The sequence below is a fragment of the Triturus cristatus genome, chromosome 6, assembly GCF_964204655.1.
Source record: "Triturus cristatus chromosome 6, aTriCri1.1, whole genome shotgun sequence".
Lineage (NCBI taxonomy): Eukaryota > Metazoa > Chordata > Amphibia > Caudata > Salamandridae > Triturus > Triturus cristatus.
This window is the reverse complement of record NC_140589.1, coordinates 310,377,663-310,400,137: the sequence shown is the minus strand read 5'-3', so window position 1 is coordinate 310,400,137 and position 22,475 is coordinate 310,377,663.

Genomic DNA, 22,475 nt, shown 5'->3' with positions numbered 1-22,475 from the left:
TCCTCTTTGCACACAGAGTCATGTTTTCACATTAGTCACAAAACGAAATTTCTTTGCCAATTTGAAAGCACACTTACTACTCTTTTTTTTGGCAAGTGATAATCACTTTTACAGACTGACACATTATGAATCCACTTTTCAGATTTTTTTAAAAAGCACATGTCCAAACTGCTTTTTCAGACCAGCACCATTTGTAACCTGCGTGACTGCCTACACTCCAGCAAGGGCAACCAGCCTTAGTGATGCTGAATGTATTTGCATTACTGACTGAAACCTCAAACCCCACTCGCTTGTGAATACTGTGCATGATTCCACATGGTAAGCAGCTGGGTGTGTGCTAAGAGTCTGCTTCTGCACCAAAAAATGGCTCCCCCTTTCCATCTAATGCAACTGTGAAATCACCAGAGCAATACGCAATAAATCTCTGCCTGTATTTCCTCTTTGCACACAGAGTCATGTTTTCACATTAGTCACAAAACGAAATTTCTTTGCCAATTTGAAAGCACACTTACTACTCTTTTTTTTGGCAAGTGATAAACACTTTTACAGACTGACACATTATGAATCCACTTTTCAGATTTTTTAAAAAGCACATGTCCAAACTGCTTTTTCAGTCCAGCACCATTTGTAACCTGGGTGACTGCCTACACTCCAGCAAGGGAAACCAGCCTTAGTGATGCTGAATGTATTTGCATTACTGACTGAAACCTCAAACCCCACTCGCTTGTGAATACTGTGCATGATTCCACATGGTAAGCAGCTGGGTGTGTGCTAAGAGTCTGCTTCTGCACCAAAAAATGGCTCCCCCTTTCCATCTAATGCAACTGTGAAATCACCAGAGCAATACGCAATAAATCTCTGCCTGTAATTCCTCTTTGCACACAGAGTCATGTTTTCACATTAGTCACAAAACGAAATTTCTTTGCCAATTTGAAAGCACACTTACTACTCTTTTTTTTGGCAAGTGATAAACACTTTTACAGACTGACACATTATGAATCCACTTTTCAGATTTTTTAAAAAGCACATGTCCAAACTGCTTTTTCAGTCCAGCACCATTTGTAACCTGGGTGACTGCCTACACTCCAGCAAGGGAAACCAGCCTTAGTGATGCTGAATGTATTTGCATTACTGACTGAAACCTCAAACCCCACTCGCTTGTGAATACTGTGCATGATTCCACATGGTAAGCAGCTGGGTGTGTGCTAAGAGTCTGCTTCTGCACCAAAAAATGGCTCCCCCTTTCCATCTAATGCAACTGTGAAATTACCAGAGCAATACGCAATAAATCTCTGTCTATAATTCCTCTTTGCACACAGAGTCATGTTTTCACATTAGGCCCTTAAACGAAATTTCTTTGCCAATTTGAAAGCACACTTACTACTCTTTTTTTTGGCAAGTGATAATCACTTTTACAGACTGACACATTATGAATCCACTTTTCAGATTTTTTAAAAAGCACATGTCCAAACTGCTTTTTCAGACCAGCACCATTTGTAACCTGGGTGACTGCCTACACTCCAGCAAGGGCAACCAGCCTTAGTGATGCTGAATGTATTTGCATTACTGAGTCCAACCTCAAACCCTTAAACTATTCTTTTTTTATACCAGTACACCGTAATATATCGTGAAAACATAGTCCATATTATTTTACATGTTCCTCACATTTAAATTTCTCCCAAAACAGAAAATAATAAACACAACTTCAACAAAAAGAATTGCATTTCTATTATTCATTTCCTAATTTACCATATACATCCCCTCTCAAACTCTAAACTCACCTTTAAAATTAGTTAGTTGTGAAAGAAATGTGGCACTCAAACAGCAGATTATCAGAGCCAGGATCATGGTAAGCAGCTGGGTGTGTGCTAAGAGTCTGCTTCTGCACCAAAAAATGGCTCCCCTTTCCATCTAATGCAACTGTGAAATCACCAGAGCAATACGCAACAAATCTCTGCCTGTAATTCCTATTTGCACACAGAGTCATGTTATCACATTAGGCCCTTAAACAAAATTTCTTTGCCAATTTGAAAGCACACATACTACTCTTTTTTTTGGCAAGTGATAAACACTTTTACAGACTGACACATTATGAATCCACTTTTCAGATTCTTAAAAAAGCACATGTCCAAACTGCTTTTTCAGACCAGCACCATTTGTAACCTGGATGACTGCCTACACTCCAGCAAGGGCAACCAGCCTTAGTGATGCTGAATGTATTTGCATTACTGACTGAAACCTCAAACCCCACTCGCTTGTGAATACTGTTCATGATTCCACATGGTAAGCAGCTGGTTATGTGCTAAGAGTCTGCTTCTGCACCAAAAAATGGCTCCCCCTTTCCATCTAATGCAACTGTGAAATCACCAGAGTAATACGCAATAAATCTCTGTCTATAATTCCTCTTTGCACACAGAGTCATGTTTTCACATTAGTCACAAAACGAAATTTCTTTGCCAATTTGAAAGCACACTTACTGCTCTTTTTTTTTGGCAAGTGATAATCACTTTTACAGACTGACACATTATGAATCCACTTTTCAGATTTTTTAAAAAGCACATGTCCAAACTGCTTTTTCAGACCAGCACCATTTGTAACCTGGGTGACTGCCTACACTCCAGCAAGGGCAACCAGCCTTAGTGATGCTGAATGTATTTGCATTACTGAGTCCAACCTCAAACCCTTAAACTATTCTTTTTTTATACCAGTACACCGTAATATATCGTGAAAACATAGTCCATATTATTTTACATGTTCCTCACATTTAAATTTCTCCCACAACAGAAAATAATAAACACAACTTCAACAAAAAGAATTGCATTTCTATTATTCATTTCTTAATTTACCATATACATCCCCTCTCAAACTCTAAACTCACCTTTAAAATTAGTTAGTTGTGAAAGAAATGTGGCACTCAAACAGCAGATTATCAGAGCCAGGATCTCTGTTCTTTACACCTCTCTCCTCTCAGCAGAACCAGATAATGGCAAACTTTCCCTCTCTTTTTCCACATATATACATGTTAATTTCAAATCTCAGTGCTTCCCCCTTTTTTTCAAATGTAATCACACATTTCTATTGGTTGAAAACCAACCCTTTTCCAAAAGTACCCTTCCCCCAACTTGACTTCTGCCTAGTACCCCTCCCCCAACTTGACTTCTGCCTGCTACCATAGCAACAGCTCATGGAACACTGCTGTGTGGAGTTAGGTCAGAAGTTCGCCAACCAATGTTTCAATTCCACAGAGCAAGAGTGCTTGACTTTTCTAACCTAACAGCAAATCCATAGTACTGTTCTTTGGTAACACATTTTTCTGTACCAATACAAAACATGCTTCTATAAATTTACACATACAGCCTAGTTTTTAGTGTAGAATGGTATGAAACAGCCAATCAGTTCTTTTTTTAAAAAAAAATATGTATGCCTCCATTTCCAAACTGTCTTTCATTTCTTTTTACCATTCTACTGAAATACACCTCCTGAGTGCATCCAGATCTCCTTTGAAGATGTTCACAGTCTGGATTGTAGGACACAGCTATGTCTTCTGGAGAGAAAAGTTTGCAGAGAAAACAGGTATGGTGAGAGACCTTGCTTTGCCAAATGTAGACATTAAATGGATTGGTCAGAGAGGGTTAAAGTGGCACCAATTGATGCCATTGGTGAAATCCTTCATGCAAAACCAACACCCTGACCTCATAATAGTGCACTGTGGTGGCAATGACCTAGGCACTTTGACTGGGGTAGGTCTGGAAATGCTTATGAAGGACACCTTTGCACAACTGTTTTCACTTTTCCCTAAAACTGCCTTTGTGTTTTCTAACATATGCCAAAGGCAAAAATGGAACTGGTCCAATCATTTCTGTCCACAGATTGACAAAGCAAGAAGGCACGTCAACAAATCTGTTTCTGCTTTCCTCCGTGACTATGGTATGGGTTCCATTTACCACAACAACTTGCGTTACGACATGCAAGACATTTATAGAGGAGATGGTGTGCACTTCAATGATGAAGGGAACAGAGTCTTCCTCTTGAACCTTAGACTCTGCATCGGTACTTACTTGTAGGTACCACTTAAAAATCACTTCATAAACACAACGGCTCTTTTTAGAGCCCCCTAATATCTAAACACTTAAATCTGCATTTCATTTCTTTTTTTTTTTTTTTTTTACCGTACGCTTACCGTACGCGTACCCCGCGATTTTTTTTAAAATCAATAAATGTTTTCTTTGTACTTTTCTGTCCTTCTTTGACCTCCTTACAAATGTTAGGGGGTCTGTAACTCTCCTCCTTGCCCCCTTTTCTTGTTATCACTCTTTTTTTTCTGAGTGAAACACACGAAATGGCGGCCGCCGCTTCCTGGTTTCGGCCGATTCGAATGTTTACTAAGATCTAAGAGCCAATCAGAATCGTGCTCTTCCTTGACCTGAGGACTACCTCTCTGCCAAATTTCTAGTAATTCTGTTTAGCCGTTCGGGCTGTAGCCCTGTCTAAAGGTCCTATGGAAAAATGCATGGGAAAAACGCGTTTTGGGACCCCCCTTTTATCTCAGCCCCCGCTTGACGAATCCCCCCGAGACTTTCAGGGAAGGAGCGGAGCGTAGCGCCCCCCCTATTTTGAAAAATTTGCGAGGATTCGTCGACCGGCGCCAAAGTTATTCAAAATAGAATGTTGCGGATTTCCTATGGAAACGTGGTCCTAACTATAACTACCTACTGGCGACCGCCAGTAGGTAATATATGTTATATATATATACACACACGCATATATATGTATATATAGATAGATATATGCCTACATAAAAAACAATTTACAGTCTTTTAATTCAATTTAACATTATGTCCTATTGGCTTTATTTTTAAGTTCTATGGGAAGGTGTTGTAGTACAGTTAATGGTCATGTGTGGTGCTGAACTTACTGCAGGTCTGAGCTGGAGTCATTTAACAAGTGTTTTACATCCCTTTTTGGAGTAGCAACTTTAGAATGGCAGTTCGTGAATAGCAGTGGCTTACTCTTTTGTGGGTGGGTACCTGTTCCTCTCTAAGCACCCCCGATCCTCCCTTAACTGCTCCTTACACCTCCCTAAACGCTTCCCCTTTAGTAGTCAGCAGTCCATATTTCCCTGCCACTCTTCCCTCTCAACATTTACCACTAAAACTTATACTTATGTGTGCGAATACTCCAAAGACAAGTGGAGATCTTAACATAGAAAAGTTAGGACAGTCAGAGGCATACATTCTGCACATAAGTTTGTGAATGGCATTTTGTAGAACATTTGTAGTAATAAAAAACATACTACAAAATGCAGGTTGTAAATAGACCCCAAGCTCACCATATCTGGTGGTTCTTGACAGACTCACAGGCAGGATACCATCAATCTGTGGACTAAGAAGTGTAAAGCAAAGAAAATAGGCAGCAGGTCTGGAAACAACATCCCTGTATCCATCAGGACCGCTCCAACACTGCTCTAATTTAAGAAAGATTTGATGACACACTTCTTTAAAGAATACTACATCACATTTCATTAACAGTCCACAAATGAGCTACTGCTTCTATAACTCTTTGTCATTGTGCTGCTCTTTAATGCTGTACAGTGCTTTGACTAGGTTCACGCCATAGAAATATCATATACATACATACTCATACACATACATACAAAAGCTTAGAGACTACCTGAGTTTGGTTATGATTTGAATGACCCGAATGTCTAATTGCCTCGATAAAGACAAAATTGAAGTACTGCTATTTAGCAGTCACTCATGTTGCTCACCATGTTGGTGACCTAAAGTGGACGCAGTGGCATACCACTCTGCTTGTTCTACTTGACTTCACCATATCACCATACCCTATCGCCTCTGAGGCTGGTTGAACGTCTCAGAGAGATAGGGATTGGGGGCTCGGCCTTGGGGCTTCTTGCTTCCTTTCTCAGTGACTGGGCAAAGACAGTGAAATTTGGCCAATTCTACTCAGCCCTAACCCCCTGTCATGTGGTGTTCCTCAGGGCTCCTCCCTGAGCCCAACAATTTTTAATATCTATATTGCCCCACTTGCTAAGGTTGTGAGATCGTTTGGGTTGGAGGTGTTGTCCTATGCGGAGGACACCCAAATAATGGTGTCCATCACTCACAGTATCAGGAACTCTGCCCTCAATTGTAGGAATTGTATGCAGGCAATCTCCTCCTGGATGGTGGAAAACTTTATGAAATTGAACGGAGAGAAGACTGGTGTCCTGATCTTCGGCAATAAACTGGACATTTGGTCCAGTGATTGGTGGCCGGACACACTTAGCATCTGACCATGCCCTGTATTGCATGGGAAAAATCAAGGGGTCATTTTGGACAATTCACTCTCTTTGAGCCTGCAGGTCAGGAGGACAGTGTCCACCTGTTTTGGGATTATCAGGATCCTCAGGAAAATCTCCCATTTTCTCTCCTATGACTCATGCAAGCAGGCTGTTATTGCCTTGGTAATGTCCAGATTGGACTATTGTAATGCCCTTTATTTGGAGATTAATAAAGGCCTGGCGTGACGTCTGCAGCTAGTGCTAAGTTGTGGAACTCCCTCCCGGAAGAGCTTTCTGGTCAGGTGTCACATTCCCTCTTCCGTAAAGCCCTGCAGACCTGGCTTTTTACACAGATTTCAGTTTGAGCATGCCATCTTATCTGCACATTAGTTCCGCAATAGCGCCTTGACGACCTTGGGGAAAGATTAGTGCTCTATAAGTTCAATATTATTTATTCATTCACCTACAGCATTTTGGACAACCCCCAGCCTCTATATATACTGTAAACAAATTCTAATCCACATTTTTCTTGAAATATCAATTTAATACATTTTCTTCTTGCACACCATGAGAGAGAAATTCACACTGCTCTTGGAATCTATAGGAAGGTGTAGCCCAAGTTGCAATTATCTTCCACCTTGACTACTATAACTCACTCTACTTGGGTCTTTCAACCTCTCTGATTGCAAGACTACAACACATTCAGAATGTGACTCTTAGTGTATTCTTGGTCTCTGTAAACATTCCCTCATCTTAGGTCAGCTAAAATCCCTACATCAGTTCTCAATTAGGAGCCCCTTTCTGTTTAAGGCCCTGGTTCTGTGCCACAAACCATTTAGCATTGTTGCAAAGATTTCTTTAGCCATATGTCACAGCAAGATATTTAATATCTCAATCTATGATTCTGTTAACTGTCCCCAAGCTTTCTAAAATGTAAATGTGTTAGGGCATGCTTTCTCAGTTTGTTCTGCTAGGACATGGAACACATTGCCTGATGATCTCAGATTCCTTCTTGATTTAGCCCTTTTTTAGAAAACGTTTAAAAACGAATTTATGTGTATGAGACTGATCTACTATATTCTTTGAAACGTCTTTTGTTTCTGATCTTACTTTTTAACTTGTGCTTTTAGTGTCAGGGAGCTGTTTGGATAGTTGTTCTCACTTTATATAGATAAATACATTGTAGAGTTACACCTAGGGGTAGAAGTAAGCATACACTGCACTAATTTTCAAATGTAAATGTACAAATGTATACTTACCCACGTGCATTTACTACTACAATTAACATTTTCTGAGTGTAGATATAAACCTAGGGGTAGACTAGCATGTTTCCACCTTCTGAGCTCAGGAGGTGAGCCTCTTACAACAGGATTTGAATGGGTAAAGTTAATACTAGTATCTTTGCACACAACAGTGGAGATTCCACGACCCTAGATAAAGAAGTCTCAATGCAAAAGTATAATGAAAATTATTGAAGTTAATTACTTTTTCAATATTATGTTTTAATCTAAAATGTGAATGTAAAGTCATTTAGAATATGTATTATTAACCTAGAATTAAAAAAGCACATGAACGCATCAATTTAAATGTGTAATAATTCATCAAGTTATTTAAACACATTGATTTAAATATATAATTTGTAAACAATACTTATTTGATTTAAAATGTATAATTTAAAAATAAAATAATCATTTTGTGTCATTTTACCACTGTATAGATCTATATTTTTTATTTATGTCTATTTATGATTTTAATGTCAAAATCATTTCATTTCATTTAAAATTAGTTTCGATCGGGTGTTAATTATTTCTCTGCCTCCACTGTTTTCTATGGGAGTGTATGGAAGTAACTGTGAGTGACCATGCATTGTGCTTGACTAACTTCAAGGCTGGATTGGAGCATCTCTTAGGGTTTTGACTAGGGGTGGGAAGGGGTTTCATTCTGGCTGCTGAATTTGCTGAATTTGACGACTCTGCATTACTCTTGTAACAGGGAGTTCTGGCCAAATTTGGCTAATCACCGCATGGAGGAATTTTTTCCCCACGAGGCTCAAGAAATGAGAGCAAGATTTGACATGCCCTAGCACTATTTTCTATTGCGGGCAGTCTCTGTCAGAGGGCTGCTTCTTGATAAGATGTGCAGCTGCTCGAGTAGATCTTCTACTCCATCGGCAGCAAAATCAACTTAAATGGCAGTACGTTCTTGCATGCCGCATTGTGCCTTTCGTGCTGATTTTTCAGGACTGCTCATGCTACTGATGCTGAATTGCAGCGCGACATGCATATTTTCCACCTATTGGTGGAACTCCACAGAATCCTGCTGAGTTTTAATTCAAGTACACTGAATTCCATTAAGTGAAACTCCACGAGTTCTGCCAAACCCTAGTTTTGACAGATTTGGGTCTGTGGTAACTTTATTAATGTACTTTTCTTGGGGTATGTATTTGTAAGTCTCTGCCTTAAACATTCCTTAAACTTCCCTAAATTCATCCAATTTAGCTGTAAGTATTCCCCATTTTCCAAACACTGCCCTTTGTTCCACCCACATTTACAACTAATTAATTCACTGGTGTGTGCCGCAATCTCAGCAATCTTGGTGGACATCTCTGCACATCAGCAATAGGAGTGTGTCAGAATCCTTTTATTTTAAAATTGGGTGGCTTTATTTGAAGAACTTCTGTCATTCAGCCTCAAACATATAACTAATTTGGAACCTGTGCCATACTGTTTTGGAAATAGATCCAATATAGATTCCATGGCAGGGTTTGCTTTCTCAAATACTGATGCACTGTGCTACTTGTGTTCCTTACTTGAGGCTGACAGCAGGATGGAAGTTTAATAGAGAATTAATAACAATTTGAATATATTGTTACCAGCTTCATGATCACCTGCATCAATTATTGCCATGTTTTGAAACAATATTTGACTATTAGCCATTCAGAGTTTACTTCTGTCCATGTGTTGCACTCTGGAAAGTCCATGCATTCCAACAGACAGAGATCTGTAGAACAGACTTAAGATCCTCTCACCTGCACTGTGCTGCAGCTAGCTCACACTGGTTCTGTGTACCATCTGTTCCAAAAAGTGTGGGTGTGAGATGGATTGAGGGATTTAAGACTGGCTCCTATGTTCACAATATGTACTCAAACTACAATTATTGGGAGCTCTTGTTTTCCACATCAGCCACTTGTACTGGTGAATCTTTGAAAACCTGATAAAAATTCTGTTTCCTGCTACGGCTTTTTGCAATATCCGGCTGTCCAGTGGCTGCCCAATGCAGCCTTGTGATTTATATGGTTTTTCTTCGCCTCATAGTTTCACCATGTTTCTGTCTCTTCTTTCTACCCTCATTCTATTTCTATTTTCCATGTTGGACCTTTAACCATGTATTCAGTTCCTGTTTATTTCCTTGAGTTTGTTACCTTTAGTTAACCTTGTCCTGAATTCCTCTGTTAATTACATGTACCAGCAGGACACTACCTGTTTCTGTGCCTGTTGGGTACATTCTTCAAGTTCCTTGTTCTAAATCCCTACTCCTTCTCATCTCTATTGTTTCCTGAGTAAATGCTAGTGTAGTACCTGTCTTCAGCCTCTGTATCCTGCTGTTTCATATTGTCTAATTTCCTCCTCTTGATCTTTGACTTTTCCAATTCCGGTTAATCTTTTCCCTCTGGTTTTCTGTTCCATGCACGATTTAATCCATTGTCTGCTGCAAGTCTGTATTCATTTACAATGTGACCTTAGACTTGGTCTCCTTTCTGATCAGCTAAGGGACAAATCTTATGTTTTTATGCCCAGGTCATTTGGAGTCTTACCTGTCTGTGTTTTCAGTCTTGGTCCACCTGGCATAAAGTACAACAGTCTCTAAAACAGCAAGCCCAAACTAGAACTTTGCTAATATAAATCCTTAGGGCTTTCCTTAAGTTACTGAAAGATCCCTCATCATATACTAAAACATCCCTTACTTTGATCAAAAATTGTTATACTGAATCCTTGCTTACCTCTTATCTCTAGCCTTGATTGTTTTTACTGCCATCTTTTATCTCCTGTAGACCACAGTTTATTCTCTTGGGCAGTGTGGTATTACCTCTGGAATCATCCATTCCTGCCTTTACTCCCTAACACACTGGTGGAAGCGGGGGACTCCAGTCGCGGGTTTGTGAATAGCACTTTGTAGAGCAAGACTAGTACTATTTGCCTTGTTGTGCAGTTTTCACTAATCATTAGGAACCCTGCATATGTAAATGACATAAACTTTGGGATGGTGTCAGACTGATTCCGTCACCCCCTGAGAATATGCTGTACCTTGGATGAGCTAGCTCACAGTGCCACCATAGCCTAGACAGGGAGCAAACACAGTTCTGGCAATCACTGAACATGACAACCCTGTTCCCTCAGGAACCGTGGTAACAGACCTAAAATCTTTCACTCATACACTTGTGCTCTCTTTTGCTGAGGGACATATACAAAGAATACACAGAGGGACGTTTTCAATGTTTATTGAACCAAAGTGATTCTTGTATAGAAAATATGTGCTGCAATGATCAAGATACAGAAGCAGATGAAAGTTATAATAAACATCTGGACAATGAACAGAATGAAAAGTTCCACAATTGTGCTAAGACAGCATATATATGCAAGCGTATAAAATATTATAACAATTCTGAGTACTCCTTCTATGCAAAACCCTGACCTGCGTGTCTAGGGTGTGTGTATGTTATGCCATGAAACCCCCTACTCGGTGAACCTACCCCATTACCGGGTGGATAAGAATGTAGGACCCCTTCTTAGTCACAAGCTGGACATCCCTCACGGAGGTGTCGGTCAATTGCTGGGTGAAAGCTTCAGCATGTAGGGACCTCTCAAAGTCAGCAAAATTGCCTCCTTTGACTATGCCCGGAAACAGATGTTTTTATATAGAAAAAGGCATCCTAACCTTGGGCCGAGATTGGGATCAAGCTGCCATTGTTTGTATTGTAAAAATAGCTGTGTCGCCATATGGATATAAACAAGAAATACATTTGCACAACATATGTGTAGGCCATGTACACAATGCCAAGGCAATATGATAGTGTTCCTGTAAAGTCAATTTGTGTAAGCAAAGTCCGTGTTTCCAGGAAACAAAGCCAAAGTGTTACGAATGCAAATGTGTGTCAAGAGTTGATGTGGAAAGTGAAGGCAACTTTAGGAAAGATGTGTGTACATGTATAAATGGCAACGTTTCCTACAAGGCCTAACTGGGACACATGACAGACTACTACAAAATGCAGGGGCTTATTCACAAAGACACTCTGGAGTACGTAAAGTACTACTAGAATGGTTCAAATTGCTGCTACAAACATGCCTTTGTGAATTAGCCACAAACATGTTAAATGGGAGCATTTAGAGAATATTCATACACATCTAGTATGAATAGAAAGGACTGTGCCCTCTTTGCATCATTTCTTGACGGCAGTTGGGCATTTCTGGTCTGATTCACAAACTCACTTAAGAGTACGTGAAAGAGTTCCTGTGTAGTACTACTTCATGTACTCAAATGGTGTTGGGAATTGGCACAGAAGTTAGTGAATAGGCCCCAACACTTGTATTTCACGTGTCTTTGCTTATATGCTTAGCCGCTAGGTGGAGTCGGCTTCCCTTATTTGAGACTGGAGTGACAGCAGTACATTTATCTCTAGCAGTTAGAAGTAGTATGAGGGTGCACCACTCTGATTTATCTCTTTATAAGACTTTGACTCCTCCTAGTATGGAACAACTAATATTTTTTTGCTAGACTTGTGGTACATTTTATCTAGAAATAGGAGTGCGAAGCAGTTATTATTTATAGCTACAATTATACATGCGCCTTACTGAATGGATTCTGTTAAGAGAAGTCCAGGAACAAACACACCGTCAGGACAAAGACATGGTGTGATTATGGTGTGATTATACAGACAATTGGCATAGATAAGAGACTCATATTTGGGAAACCCAACACAATATTGTCTGGACACTGTTTGGCTCTTCATCATTATTCATCTTGAAACTTCACCTAATATTCGATTAGGGAGAACATTAACAGTTTAACAAGGAGGTACGTCGTAGATCTTGTTATAATTAAAAAGGGAGAATTTGGTGGAGGACCAGGAAAATCATGACAAGGTTTGCTTCGGAAGTGAGGGACACCGAGGACTGAGGGCGAAGGCACCAGATGGATCTAACTAAAGATCAATAGTGCTAAAACTGATGGGACCTTCTATTATAAAGGCAAATTGGATTTACAATTGCATGCTGAGAAAAAAAGCCAAGCCAGCATGAGTTGTTTTTGCATGCTGAAAATAAAAGGCACACCAGCATGAACTAGTTAGCTTTAAACCAAAACAGAAGCAATTGGAAATATTTACTTCTAATCCAAGGCCAACCCAAAGCACTGGGTTTTGTAGTCGAGGACACTGACTTTTTTTTTCTAAAAATATGATTGAAATATCGTACAAGATGTGTCAGAATGAGAATAAAATCACAGCTTGTATTTTTCTGTTTCTTTCTATTAAGGTCAGCCCATGATAATAAAATATTAACAAAAGAATATAATATTTCAGAAGAACATGAGGCAACCAAAGGAAGATATGTAAAACACTTGCAGTTCAAAGTCTACTTTCTCTCAAAAGCATTTTCACAAATAGAACGCCATACCACAATATAACATGTTTACAAACCTTCTTTCAGAGTATTTCTTGTTGTCAAAAATTGATTCAGGCATAATAGAAATCAAAGAACAGATCCCATGTAGATGATTGGGCACCAGATAGAAGTGACCAGGCTTGCTGGAGAATTCCTTACCTTCCTTGATCTCTTTCTCTCGGCAGGTCTCATGATAATTGATCCGGAGTTATGCCCAGTAACTCTGCCACTCAGAGTTAGCAATACACAGCTGTCCTCAACTCGGTGGGAGGAGGGGTAGAGTGTTGAGTTGCTTGGCATTTCATGTGAGACCTACCCTGAGGGTCCTATCAGAAACAGAGAATTTGTGTAAGAATATTTAATTCCAGTGCAGTTTCCCTTTGTACGTGTGTATGTGGTATTTGTGTAGTGCGAATCTAGATAAAAGCAGCACAGTATTAAACACAGTCAAAGACTAGCATGAAGTCTATGAGTGATCAGAGAGTGTGGGTGGTTATGGATTTTTACTGCTTGGTGATATAGTTTCTATAAAAGAGACGAGTCTTCAACTTTTTTCTAAATTGGAGCAGTGTTGGGGCAGTGCTCATTGATATGGTAATGTTGTTTACTTGTTTCAGATCCTGCGTGCATAGATGGTAAAGGCCTTTTGCTTTATTCTTTCTTTTTTTTTAATATTTGGGCTGTATTTATTTGGTGAATAGGTTGCTCCATTACAAATATGACAGATATTCCATCTGCCATATTACAAGTGTATTACATCCAACTGCACTTGTAATACAGTGAATGGGATATCTGTCAAATTTGGGATGGGAGTAACTGGTCCGCCGATGTTATGTGAGTATTTCTGACATCTAGGTCTGGATGTAATAGTAAGGATTGGTAGCATGAGGTGCTGGATGAGGCATATGATTACATCTTACTTTGTAGGTTTAATTCGAAGAGGGATTCTGGAACTAACTCCTTCCTGGCCATAACAGGCTAAAAAAGGCAAGAGACACACTCAAAGTGCACGATGGCGATCAGCCGAAAAATGGAACACACTAGGGACTCAAATAATTTATTTACAAAAACATATACCTTAAAACACTTACGGCTTGACCACCAACAACCAAGAGCTAAATAATATTCATTTGATGCAGGCTGAAAATGCCCTATTTTGTATAAAATCTAGGCAATATGAAAATTTTGAAAATGCAGTGAGACTATTCGCCCTTCATCTGAAGCAACAGGAAGCCAAGTCGGTGATACCGGTGCAGGAAATTACCATCTTGTGTGTCATGTAACCCCAGATTTTGCCCTGTGCTTACCTGGCTGTGGAACTCTTTGCATATAATCCTTGCTAGTCAATAGTAAAATGCCTGTGATCTCCTTTTGAACATGGTGGAATTGATATAGTCTTAATTTGCCTATTTACGTATTAGGCCTTAATATATGGCATAAGGTGTACCTAGGGCCTTTGCATTAAATGACACAAGTGGACTGAAGCGCCTATTGTGCCATTCGCTACAGTGGAAGTACAAACCTCAGGCCTTCCATTGTAGCCATATTGTACCAATGTAAAAACTGTCATCCCACCGATCAAATTAAACCCTTTTGACAGGGCAAAACCTTTACTTTAAATATTAATAAGTCACCCCTATGTGTGCCTTATAGCCCATAAGACAGGCTGCCTATTATTTAAAAGTAAGACATAGAAATGTAATGTTTTAATTCTCGTACACTGACTAGCACCTACAAACTATATTCTCAACAGAAAGGTTGCTAGTTTCCTAAAAAAAACACTGAGATGTACTATTGAATTTAATAATGCTGTATTCGGCTAGTACTAGGAAACAACTATGAACATCATTCAAGAGCTCCTGCTAATATTTATTAAAAACCCAATTCAATGGTGAAGTTGGATTTTTAATACATATAAACAAAAAAGGTACTTTTAGAAAGTTCGTTTTTCCCTGTCTAAAACCTCTGGAGGCTAATTTGTATTAACATCAAGCTGAAGCCCTCTGAGTAAATGGCTCTGAACGAGGTGTGAAACACACAAAGTAGCAAAGCAGATGCAACGGTCTGGGTGTGAGGAGATGTTTTTGTTCCTCTGGCAGGATGACCATTTGGGCTATGCCCAGGCACTTAATTTACTTCAAAGGTGCCTCCCCCATCACAAGCAGAGGTCAGGTGACTAGTGGACCCAGTCATGCAGGCACCACTCCCATAATGAAGGGAACTGCCCGCAGAACTGGTTTGGAGTGACCACAAAGGAGGGGCTACCCATTCCCCTAGCTATGCATTTAGGGTGGTCACACAGGCTCTGCTGAAGAGGAGATGGGTTTTAGGCAGAGAAGGACATATTGGGACTTCTTGCAGTTGGGCAGATAGGAACTGCTAAAAAAAGTGAGTAGGGTTACACCTGGAAACGTTTCCCACATTGGCTAGAAAGGGGGCAGGAGTCACTACCGCACACAAGCCACTGCCAGGCATAAATGTGGCATCCACTGGCACCCTCTCCAGAACACTTTTTCTTTTAAAAACATTTTTTGTTAACACCTCAGCAATACAGAGTCAGGCAATCAGGATTACTTTACAGTACTCAGCACACATGCATAGATAATGACATCCTTGACTCCGAGCTCAAAATGGACCGCCAGATCAACTCCGTCTCATCCTCCTGCTTCCACACCCTCCTCCTCCTACATAAGACCTTCAAATGGATCCCCCTCGAACACAGAAAGACCGTCATTCACGCCCTGGTCACCAGTAGACTCGACTAAGGCAACGCACTCTACGCCGGAATTAACAAAAACCTCACCCGCAAGCTATAGAACATCCAGAAAGCCGCCGCAAGACTGGTCCTCGACCTGCCAAGACACTGCCACATCTCCCAGCACCTGCACACACTCCACTGGCTCCCCATCGAAGCTAGAGTCACCTTCATGATGCTCACCCACGCCCACAAGGCCCCCCACAACACCGGACCAGCATACCTGAGCAGCCGACTCATATTCCACGCACCCCAGAGGACCCAATGATCTGCCCAGTTCACCTACGCTGTGGTCCTCCACACCAGAAAGACCAGATCGGGAGGCTGCTCCTTCTCCTTCCTCGCAGCCCAAGCCTGGAACGCCCTGCCGCTCCACCTCAGACAGACAGCATCGCTCCCCATCTTCGCAAGAAACCTCAAAACCTGGCTCTTCGACAGAACCCCCCCTTGATGGACTAGAGCCTGCTACCCCCCCCCCCCGCAGTGCCTTGAGACCCTAATGGGTGAGTAGTCGTGCTTAACAAATGCCTGATTGATTGATTGATTGATTGACAGTATAACACCCATACTCAAGTACATCTCATGCCAGTCTCTAGTGTATACCCTGGCAAATGTGGGTAGTCGAAGAGTGCTTGTGTGATCTGCCTTGTCTGTGGCGTTAGAGATGTGATATCTGTGATGGAGTGTCTTCGCCAACTAGAGTGAAGGGAACTGGGCCAATTAACTGGGGGCTGAAGCCATTGGGTATGAAGAATAGTGTCAGAAACTTCAGTGTCTGTGAGGTTGCCATGATGTGACAGAGGGTTATGGGTGACAATGCTCAAGCATGGAAGCTCCCTCTGAGTCAGATGCCAAATACCTTGGTGTTGCATTGTTTAGAGTGTCCTCAGTTAGTCCTCTTCAGCTGAACAATTGTCTGACACTGGAAGCACATGTGCAATATAATCTATGCAGAGGCAATCCCGGAGTATCATGTCATAGGCTAATGCGAGGTCAGAGCTTTGAAGCCCTTTCTGTATATCATTTCTGAGCAGGAAGCCTTTGCAAATGGCCCATTCGGACAGTTCCTTCCCCCACCCCTGGAGCTTGGGCCCTCTAGGAGATTTCCAACATAAGGTGATCTGGTGCCATGCAAGGACCAGGGCTAGGTCAGTGAATCATGAGGTGATCATATTAGCTTACGAAAGAGGCTTAGTAGGCAGGCAGCTGGCAAACAGGTTATGTTGTGGCCCATGGCACTGCTACTAAACAGAACCACTGAGTCCCAATACGAGGTGAGTGTCATACAAACTCATATCATATGACAAAAGTCCGCACCATTTAACTGGCAGCGTGGGCATGCTGACTGTGTGCCCGGAAACAAAAGATAATGTGTTGAGCTGCTGAGCACACACTATGAATATAATAGGTCTTAATGAACCTAAAACACGCATTGAGGGATACTCGAGGCATGTAGCTTAGGATGTTTTACCAATTCTCATCTGTGAGTGCATAATCTATGTTTCCTCTAGCTCGATGATCACACTCTGGGCCTGGGCTGCCAGCACTCTACAAAGAATGGTAATTGCATGGAATTGGCCAGCAGTAGAACAAATTATGTCCAGACCTTTATATTATATCCATACTTTAAATTTACAGCTGCCCTGGCCATCTTCCCCCCACCTCCGTTACATGCCTGCTGTTACCGAAACCACAGAGTACCACAGAGTAGAAAGTGGTGAGCAGTTATGTCATGTTCATCAACATGATCCTCAAGGTCTTGTAGTTTGCAATCCCTATACCGATCCCCAAGCACTGTCATGCCCTTTCATTCCCATTCTCAGAACCCTGACCCAAATTACCCTCATGCAGGAGGTGTAAGAGGGCTGTCAAAGGGAGATTCATTGCATAGCTATAAAGAAAGGAGTAGTAGGACACAAAGGTCTTGATGATCTCATCCTGACTATAAAACAGGTCATCATCTTTGGTGCCCTTTTGAAGTATTTGAAAAGCCTGGTGCTCAAGGTTGGCCAGCTAAGCCAGAATCTGCCAGTTTTGTCCCTATTGATGTAAGTTCGATAATCTTATGCGTGGAGGCATTCAATTAGTTCATAGTTTCTCCATTTCATCACCCAATCTATCCAATGACTCTGTGGCACCTTCAGTAGGAAACTCCAATCATGTCTGCAGTCTTTTCTGGGCTAGAATCTCTGTGTGGAGCAGGGCACGGGTACCCAAAGTAGTTAAGATTCAATGGCCTGTACAACAGTTTTGAATGCCTCCCACTCCACCATTGTAGAGGAGGTAGTGCTCATTTTCTCTCGGAACTAATTACTTATTGTGTCCCCTTGTGTTTTTCTGAAGATAGAGCCATCTAGGACTGCTACATTATGCTTGTAATTTGGAATACTGAGTTTGGAATTTATCCAGCCTACGGACAACAGTAATGTGTTATGGTCAGAATATGTTTTCAATTTCCAGTAGCCCTTGCATGAACTGTGTGAGAGCTTTCATGGTTTGGGTCCTCCAGATGTCAGTGAATCCCCACTCATCCATCCACTGATGGAATACTTGGACCGTGTTATGAGTCGGTGACATGGGCAGCAGAGGGTGGGATCTGTCCAGAATGAGGTCCACTACACAATTAAAATTCCCCCTAGCTAATAGTAAGTAGTGATGGATGCGGGAAATCAGAGGATATAAAGAGGCCAGGAAGGATGGCTGTCCCCCATTAGTGGTGTATATGTTTACAGGGTTATGCCCTTGCTGTCTAGTTTCCATGCTAAAAGCACTTATTGGCCATCAGGATATATGATCTCAATCTGAGGTAGGAAGGAAATTCCTTGGTGGACCCATATTAGCACTTACGCTCATCAGCAGAATATGTGGTAACATTCTTCTTCCCCCTCCAGTGTTTTTTTGAAAAGCCAATCCCTCTTCCTTCGATAAGTGTGTCTCTTGGGGGAACGCAATGTGTGCTTTCCATCTGTTAAACCTGTCAGCCTTAGGATGGTCATGCCCCACACATTTTTCCTGCTTTGCCTCACTTTTTTCTGATCTGTTTTCATTTCCCTTAGTGCTTTGGCCACTTTACCACTGCTATCTAGTGGTACCCTAAAACATGGTAACATTGGTTTTTCCACAATTGGCATATTTAATTTACTTATAAGTCCTTAGTTCAGTGCACTATATGTACCCAGGGCCTTGACAATAAATGCTACTAGTAGGCCTGAAGCACTGATTGTGCCACCTACTTAAGTAGCCCTTTAAATATGTCCCAGGCCTGCCACTGCAGAGCCTGTACATGCTGTTTTATTGCCATGTTGACCAGACATTTGAAACCCATTGCCAAGACTTAAACTCCCCTTGCATTAAACATATGTCACTCCTATGGTAGGCCCTAGGTAGCCCATAGGGCAGGGTGCGGTGTATGTGAAAGGCAGGACATGGATACTTTAGTTTTGCATATCCTGATAGTGAAAATCCCCCATATTCGCTTTTCAATAGTTTGAGGCCTACCCCTCTCATAGGTTAACATTGAGAGTTCCTTATTACATTTAATATGTAGAATTTCAGATTGAGAAGGAGTAGAACTATTATGTTTGGTACCAATGGACATGTAATAATAAAGCCTTTTTGAGGGTAACATTGGATTTATTATTACTACTTTAAAAAATGCCAGATTTAGAAAGTTGAAAAAATGACAAAAAGGCTTGGCCTCTTTAAACTATGAAAATGCCAACAAAAACCCAATACTGACAAAACTTAATATATAACTTTTTGTGCTGATCACAGCTCTAAAATTAACATAATCACATGTTATTTCTTCTTATTTTTTTATAACTATCAGTTATAGATGTGCAATTCAACAATACAATCGATATCTGTCACACACATTTTGACAATGCAGTAGACATGAACATATCAACATCTTTCTAAACAGATATATAAAACAATAATTTACATAACTAGGACATACTTCAAAAAGGCATACAAAAACCAACAATTTTAGAAGTTGGCATGTTTCTGCTCTCAAGCCCTGTGTGCTTGCTGCCTATCTCCAATACACATCTGTGTTGGGTGACAGCTGGGCCTTGTGCATATCCTTCAGACAGTCACACACAAAGGAAGCTTAGGTGAACCCGATGGCCCATTCAGAGCCTGATGGCACATCCTGGACAGTATGGGAGGGAGGAGCTGACACACCTAAATAGGCTGAGTTCTGCTCACACACAAAGGATTCCTCAACTTCCTGGAGGGTCTCTGGATCCAGGGTAGGAAGGGCGGGACCGATATGCACTTCAAAGCCCCTCTTTTAGGTCACCCCCACTTCAAAGGCACCACTGGGTATAAGAACTGTACTTCTGACCCTATCAATTCAGTACACTTTAGGATCTATGTATACTCTATCAGGAAGAAGGACTGAAGTGCTGTTGAAGAACTGCCACTCTGCTGGACTGCTGCTCTAGAAGTCGAACTGCGTTTTTTGCTGTGCTGACCTGCCTCCTGCCTGCTATCCTCTCTGCCTGGGTAGGAAGGACAGGATCTGCCTTGTCAAATGGTGCCAATCCAGTCCGGGGCCCTTAGAAGTGAATAATAATAATAAGAATTCTTTAATTGTTGATTAATTAAAATCTGATAATATTTGAAAGAATAAAAACATCATGAGGGAAATCAATTTACCCATAGTTATAAAAGCACTAAACATTGTTCAAAAAGAGTTATTACATATTTACATTTATCAGAATCCGACAAAAGATGATCCTGACATATTTCTATATTATGTTAATTAAGAAAACATTCATTGTTAGGGCTGAAAGTGTAATCACCTAATATATGGCATTTTCATTTCCACTGCACTCATGATTTTCAAAAAGATACAGTTCAGTTCTATATCAGATGATTTAAAACATGCTATCACCGCTTGTCTACATGAGTGAATGGCCTGCTGGTTAAACAGTATCCTTAACAACCTCCGTCTTAGATCCAGTAAGGCCAGACAAATGCAGATTAATTTATTTAAAGTTACTGCATCTCTACCCCGCATCACCTCGCCACCATACAAGATAGTTGGTACAAGTATTGTGAATATTATTTTTAATAGTGGATGGTGGCTAAAGCCTCCTAGTGACTTCTGTAATTAACGAAATGCCGAGAGTGAGGGGTTTCTTTACCTTTGTAAATCCATCTTATGTTGCTTGATGGAACACTTCTCCTCAAATATTACTCCAAGATAGTTATATGTTTTAACTTTTTCTAGTTACCGAGTCTGTAGGAACCATTTATATTTTTTATTAATCGAATTGCTTACTTACATCACCTTTGTTTTGTTTAATTTATTACCATATCATTAGGTAGTGAATAGTTTGATATTTTATTAATTGGTCGCTGCAGACCAACCTTTGTTTGACTCAGCAAAATTACATTGTCCGCATATAGGAGATTTGATTTATATTTGTCTCCTAACCTTGGAGGTTATACATTAACTTCATCCAGCTCTTATGTTAGATCAGCCAAAAACAAATTAAATAAGTATGGTGCAAGAATACAGCCTTGTTTCATACACTGGGAGGTTTAAATTTTCCTTGACAAAAGGGAACCATAACCTATTTTTACTCTTATAGATGTGTCAGAGTATAACATTTGGATTGCTTTTAAGAGGCAGGGCGGGATATGCAATTTAGCCAGCTACTGCCACAAAAGGTTGCATTGAACGCAATCAAACACAGATTTTAAATCCACAAAGTAGAAGTAGATTGGTTGTTTCCTTAATTGGTATTTATCTATCATTACTGAAAGCGCTAAAATATTAGATGACGTGCCTGAACCTTGACCAGACCCAGATTGATTTGAGAGGATGATCTGGTTTTCTTCAGCCCAGTATAAAAGTTCTTTCAGAAGTATCACTGCAACAAGCTTAGCTTTGGTGTCCTGAAGCATAATCAGGTGGTAGTTTTCTGGTTTTGACCACTAGCCTCCCTTATATGTCAATACTATTATAGAGCCTTTCCAAGATTCAGGAATTGTTTTTAATTGCAGAATGTTATTAAAGGCTTTTGATAGGTACCCTGCCCAAAAGGGTGCATCTGTTTTGAATGGGGCTTGAGGGATACTATTTGACCCAGGTGCCCCATCTTGTCTACTGCTTTTAATTTGATTTCGAACTTGCACTTTTGAGATTTCATATGTGTGTTCCCCTGGAACTTTTTGTCCAACTCGATGTCACTATTGTCTTCACAGATAGGGTTTATTAAGTTTTGCTTGAATAATTGAAGGGGTTTATTAAGAACTCTACCCATGCCAATTATGTTATGGTTGAAGTTGTAATCTTCACTGGTGCGGGGTTCAAGTTGTGGATCATTCTCCAAAAAGCCCTAGAATTGTTTTCTTTACTCAAGAACAGAGAACTAGCTCAAAGGCTTTGTTTGCTCTTGTCTGTCTTCTCTTCCCAGATTTTCCTTTGGTAATCTTTGTTTATTTTCATGGCTTTAATCTGAAGCAACTGATTCCAGGGGTACTTCATTGATTAACACAAAATTCTATTGCGGTTTCTGTTCAGGATGCGGCATTATTTTGATAATTTTACCCTATTTAGATTCTGTATCAGAGGTTTACATTGGCGATTAGCCATTTTTGTTTACAAAGGAAGGGGAGACACTTAATATTTTTCAGTACACTCCAACCATTGGTACATCACAGATCTTGCCTTAACAGAAAAACTATTTTTGATCAAAAGCGAAGCCATCTGGCATACAGTATTAAGTGATCCTTCCAACTAGTACAATCTCTCCTAATTAGTTGT